The sequence below is a fragment of the Leucoraja erinacea genome, chromosome 20 (genome assembly GCF_028641065.1).
Source record: "Leucoraja erinacea ecotype New England chromosome 20, Leri_hhj_1, whole genome shotgun sequence".
NCBI classification, from domain to species: domain Eukaryota; kingdom Metazoa; phylum Chordata; class Chondrichthyes; order Rajiformes; family Rajidae; genus Leucoraja; species Leucoraja erinaceus.
The window spans coordinates 5,585,615-5,591,614 of record NC_073396.1 but is presented as its reverse complement, the minus strand read 5'-3'; the positions used below and the strand labels follow the sequence as shown (position 1 = coordinate 5,591,614).

The following is a 6,000-nucleotide window of genomic DNA, read 5'->3' as shown; positions in this document are numbered from 1 at the left end:
AAAAGCTGGAGAAACTCAGCGGGTGCAGCAGCATCTATGGAGCGAAGGAAATAGGCAACGTTTCGTCCCGAAACGTTGCCTATTTCCTTCGCTCCATAGATGCTGCTGCACCCGCTGAGTTTCTCCAGCTTTTTTTTTTGTGTACCTTCGATTTTCCAGCATCTGCAGTTCCTTCTTAAACAAATATTCGCTCTAACGAGCAAATGAGTTTAAGACTTAGTCTCTGTCTCTCTATCTCTCAGCTTACAGTCGCCCACCGACACACACGTTCTCTCCGCCTCGTTGCAAAGAGACGGCGCTGGCGAGGAATTGAAGAGAGAGTCTCTCCTCTTCGTCTTGGATGGAGAAGCTGGAAGTCGCCCCAGGATGAAAACGCGATGTGACTGTGAGTTCGATCGCTGTGGTTTTATAGGGAGAGGGCGAAAAGAAGGAGGGGAGGGGAGGGGAGGGGAGGCAAAACAGAGATTTCAAGCTGGAATCGAAAAGGAAAGTCCCACCTTTTGAAGGCTGCAACTTGTTGTTTTAGACTGGCTGGCTGGATAGAGATACAGTCGAGTCAGACACAGAGAGAGAAGAGGGGGAGAGAGAGCTACACTCACACACACACACACACACACACACACATACACACAAGGCAAGCGGACGGGGCCGTTGTCGCAGCGATACGAAGGTAAGGTTTCATTCGGGTGGGATGATCTTGGCATGGGGGGATTGTGAAGCTGAGACGGGAGCAGGGACACACACACACGCATCTGACTGATGCATCACAGAGGGGCAGAAGCTGGGATGGATGCAGCGATGTGCACAATGACATGTATGCAAGCGCTGCTGACATTTTGTTTCCAGTCTTGATTTATCTCGCTGGGAACATTGCAAACTGTTCTGAACACCTTGCTGTTTGTTTGTTGTACCACCCAGCGCCGGGGCATCCACTGCACGGATGAGCCCTTCCTGCAGTAAAACATCAAGCGCATTTGTGATTTCTAGACAGAATTAGTATCTGAAAGGGATAATTCTCCCTGTAAGATGTTGACAGTAATTTCACTGAGATGCGGGGAAGGTTTTGACAGCGATGTACTGTCTAACTAACTAAAAGGCGAGAGATGTATTTTCAAAAATCAAATATATTTATTTTTATGCCTTCCTCCAAAAATGCAAACGTGACTTACAGTTGGTTGTTTCGTCTGTTGATTTTCCAATGTGCATTTTCGCTTGTTTCTGTATTTGGGTGTGAGTGTGTGTGTGTGTGTCTGTGTCTGTGTATGTGTGTGTGTGTCTGTGTCTGTGTGTGTCTGTGTGTGTGTGTGTGTGTGTGTGTGTGTGTGTGTGTGTGTGTGTGTGTGTGTGTGTGTGTGTGTGTGTGTGTGTGTGTGTGTGTGTGTGTGTGTGTGTGTGTGTGTGTGTGTGTGTGTGTGTGTGTGTGTGTGTGTGTGTGTGTGTGTGTGTGTGTGTGTGTGTGTGTGTGTGTGTGTGTGTGTGTGTGTGTGTGTGTGTGTGTGTGTGTGTGTGTGTGTGTGTGTGTGTGTGTGTGTGTGTGTGTGTGTGTGTGTGTGTGTGTGTGTGTGTGTATGTGTGTGTCTGTGTGTGTGTATGTATGTGTGTGTGTCTGTGTGTGTGTGTGTGTGTGTGTGTGTGTGTGTGTGTGTGTGTGTGTGTGTGTGTGTGTGTGTGTGTGTGTGTGTGTGTGTGTGTGGCTGTGTGTCTGTGTGTGTGTGTGTGTCTGTGTGTGTGTGTGTGTGTGTGTGTGTGTGTGTGTGTGTGTGTGTCTGTGTGTGTGTGTGTGTATGTGTGTGTGTGTGTGTGAGAGAGAGAGAGAGATGTTTTTAAGATGCTTTTGGTTATATTTCAAAAGGGGCTATTTTGCAGAAACTAGTAACACTGCCCCCTGGCGCCTATAGCAGCGACCTGCCTTTGACGCTTTTTATCCTTTATCATCTTAAAAAAGATTTTCAAAACTGCAAATTTTCCAATCATTCTTCCAGTCCACCCCCCGACCCCCCTTTATTTACACTGAAAGGTTCCCTCGGAATTATAAGAGTAAACATTAAAAAAAATAAGAGTGAGAATTGTTTTTTTGTTTGGATCTTGTAAGTGCAAGTGTAAGTGCACAGTTTCTGGTGCTAGATGCAGGGGCAGAGAGTTATGGACGTTTTCAGAAGGACTTGGGCGAGACCCCGCCCCCCCCCCCCCCCCTCTTTTTTTAGGCAATAGACAATTAGTGCAGGAGTAGGCCATTCGGCCCTTCGAGCCAGCACCGCCATTCAATGTGATCATGGCTGATCATCCCCAATCAGTACCCCGTTCCTGCCTTCCCCCCATATCCCCTGTCTCTGCTATCTTTAAGAGCCCTATCTAGCTCTCTCTTGAAAGTATCCAGAGAATTGGCCTCCACTACCTTCTGAGGCAGAGAATTCCACACTAACAACTCTCTGGGTGAAAAGGTTTTTCCTCACCTCTGTTCTAAATGGCTTACCCCTTATTCTTAAACTGTGGCCCCAGGTTCTGGACTCCCCCAACATCGGGAACATGTTTCCTGCCTCCAGCGTGTCCAAACCCTCAATCATGTATGTTGGGGGCGGTGAGGGAACTAACAGTGTAACAGTTACAAGTAACAGGTGAAAAAAAGATGCCAAGTGCTGGAGTAACTTAGCGGGTCAGGCAGCATCCCTGGGAAATATGGACAGGCGACGTTTCGGCCCGAAATGATGCCTATTTCCTTCGCTCCATAGATTTTCTCCAGCATTTTTGTCTACCTTAAAAAATCAAAAAACAGGAATAACCTACTTTCCAAACTTTCAGATTCAACTTGGTTTTATTTATATTAGAAGCATCTTTACTCTCTTACAGAAGATATAAGTAATGTATGTATGGGTTATGTATCATTGATGTTTTTGTCTGTCTGTCTGAGTTTGTGATGTTGCTGTGTGTGACATTTTTTCATTGTACCATACTTCTGCGAATAATACTCATGAGAATAAATTCAGCTCAACTTGACTTGACACCTAGGGTGCAAGGTTTAATTTTTAGTTTAGAGATCTAGCGTGGAAACAGGCCCTTCAGAGTCTGCATCGACCAGCGATCCCCGCACATTAACGCTGTCCTACAGGGACAATTTACAGTTATTCCAAGCCAATTAACGTACAAACCTGCACGTCTTTGGAGTGTGGGAGGAAATCGAAGATCTCGGAGAAAACCCACGGGGAGAAGGTAAAAACTTCGTACAGACAGCACCCGCAGTCGGGATCGAACCCGCGTCTCTGCCGCTGTAAGGCAACGACTCCACCATGTCGCCCAAGTGTTTCAATGATACATAGGTTGTCCCAGCAATGCAGTAATAAGATTGAAAAGACTAGGCTTGTATTCGCTGGAGTTTAGAAGGATGAGGGGGTATCTTATAGAAACATATAAAATTATAAAAAGACTGGACAAGCTAGATGCAGGAAAAAGAGTCCAGAACCAGGGGCCACAGTCTTAGAATAAAGGGGAGGTCATTTAAGACTGAGGTGAGAAAAAACGTTTTCACCCAGAGAGTCGTGAATTTATGGAATTCCCTGCCACAGAGGGCAGTGGAGGCCAAGTCACTGGATGAATTTAAGAGAGAGTTAGATAGAGCTCTAGGGGCTAGTGGAGTCAAGGGGTACAGGGAGAAGGCAGGCACGGGTTATTGATAGGGGACGATTAGCCATGATCACAATGAATGTGCTGGCTTGAAGGGCTGAATGGCCTCCTCCTGCACCTATTTTCTATGTTTCCAGCGTGTGCCCTTTTACAGAACTGTTCACTGTACCTCGGTACACGTGACCATGAACTAAACTAACCCTTGATGGGCACAAAAACATAGAAACATAGAAACATAGAAATTAGGTGCAGGAGTAGGCCATTCGGCCCTTCGAGCCTGCACCGCCATTCAATATGATCATGGCTGATCATCCAACTCGGTATCCCGTACCTGCCTTCACTCCATACCCCCTGATCCCCTTAGCCAGAAGGGCCACATCTAACTCCCTCTTAAATATAGCCAATGAACTGGCCTCAACTACCCTCTGTGGCAGAGAGTTCCAGAGATTCACCACTCTCTGTGTGAAAAAAGTTCTTCTCATCTCGGTTTTAAAGGATTTCCCCCTTATCCTTAAGCTGTGACCCCTTGTCCTGGACTTCCCCAACATCGGGAACAATCTTCCTGCATCTAGCTGGAGTAACTCAGCGGGTCAGGCAGCATCTCTGGAGAAATGGAATAGATGCCGTTTCAGGTCGAGACCCTTCTTCTGTCTAAACCTTTCATTACTCTATTGGACATCGAATGCATCCTTCAGTGCATTTCCTTTGGACCCAATGTGCACCATATCTTTGTGAATGTTTCCTACAGTAACGTTGCGACCACTTTCATTGCATTAGTTGGGCAATTGTGCACAGTTCTGGTCGCTCCATCACAGGACGTGTGTGGGGGTTCTGGAGAAGGTGCACTAGAGGTTTACCAGGATGAGGCCTGGATTAGGAGGTGTTCGCTACAAGGATAAGTTGGACGGATTGTTTTCTCCGAGATGCCAGAGTTTGAGGGGAGACCTGATAGAATATATTAGAATTAGAACGGAGACGAGGAAACACTTTTTCTCACAGAAGGTGGTGAGTCTGTGGAATTCTCTGCCTCAGAGGGCGGTGGAGGCAGGTTCTCTGGAGGCTTTCAAGAGAGAGCTAGATAGGGCTCTTAAAAATAGCGGAGTCAGGGGATATGGGGAGAAGGCAGGAATGGGGTACTGATTGGGGATGATCAGCCATGATCACATTGAATGGCGGTGCTGGCTCGAAGGGCTGAATGGCCTACTCCTGCACCTACTGTGTATTATTGTCTATTATATAAAACTATCAGAGGTTTACTGAAGATAGACACAAAATGCTGGAGTACCTCAGCGGGACAGGCAACATCTCTGGAGAACATGGATAGTGGAAGTTTCGAGTCAGGACAGATGTCAGTTGAGTCAGATGTATTCAAGCGAGAGTCAGATGTAGCTCTTGGGGCTAATGGAATCAAGGGATATTCAAGCAGGAACGGGGTACTAATTTTGGATGATTAGCCATGATCATATTGAATGGCGGTGCTGGTTCGAAGGACCGAATGGCCCGTTCCTGCACCTAGTGTCTATGTTTCTATGTTTCCATGACCCTTCTTCACTCTGTCCCAAAATCAAAACGTCATCTGTCCATGTTCTCCAGAGATGCTGCCTGACCCGCTGAGTTACTCCAGCGCCTTGTGTCCTGTTGGTAGACACAACATTCTGGAGTAACTCAGCGGGACAGGCAGCATCCCCGGAGAGAAGGAATGGGCGACCTTTCGGGTTGAGACCCTTCTTCAGACTGGTGCCGGGGGAGGGGGAGGGGGCGGGACAACGTTAGAATGTAGGCGGAGACAGTAAGATGAGTTGGCGAATGGGGGAGGGGAGGGAGGGAGGGAGGGAGGGAGAAAGCAAGGACTGTCTGAAGTTGGAGATGTCAATGTTCATACCGCTGGGGTGTAAACTACCCAAGTGAAATATGAGTTGCTGCTCCTCCAATGTGTCCTTGTGCCCTGTCTAAAGTGTCTTTGTCATTCACTTCACACAGTGATTGCTCTCGTTCTCAGTCATTCCACTTTCTCTTCTTTTCAAAGACATCAGCAGTATTGGATGGGTACTTTGTATGCAGAGTCCGGCTCCATTTCCTGGGATGAATTTTTTTTTTTAATAGAAGCTGTTGAATCATTTATCTCTTGTGCAAGTCTTGCGTTATGATGTTGGTGTGCGACTTTGTTCCCTGATATCTGTCGTATGTATTTCAAGCATTGCCGATGGAACTGGTGCGCTACAATGCTGAGAACTATATCCTGCTCTCCATATCCTTCCCTTTAGCTCCTTGAGTTTGAATCTTAAGGATAAAGGGGAAATCCTTTAAAACTGAGATGAGAAGAACTTTTTTCACACAGAGAGTGGTGAATCTCTGGAACTCTCTGCCGCAGAGGGTAGTTGA

The 6,000-nt window shown here is 46.8% G+C and overlaps 1 protein-coding gene across 4 annotated transcripts in view; it reads left to right on the top strand.

Moving 5' to 3' along the window:
• Nucleotides 1–248: 248 nt before the first annotated feature.
• slc29a4a (solute carrier family 29 member 4a) overlaps nucleotides 249–6,000 on the top strand; it is a 67,885-nt gene continuing 62,133 nt past the window's right edge. For 3 of the 4 annotated variants that reach the window (XM_055651071.1, XM_055651072.1, XM_055651069.1), the window contains exon 1: nucleotides 249–385. The gene's annotated coding sequence lies outside the window, so the exon portion shown is untranslated. Of the gene's footprint in view, nucleotides 386–484; nucleotides 671–6,000 lie in introns of those variants that run through there. The other variant, XM_055651070.1, reaches the window with a different exon arrangement.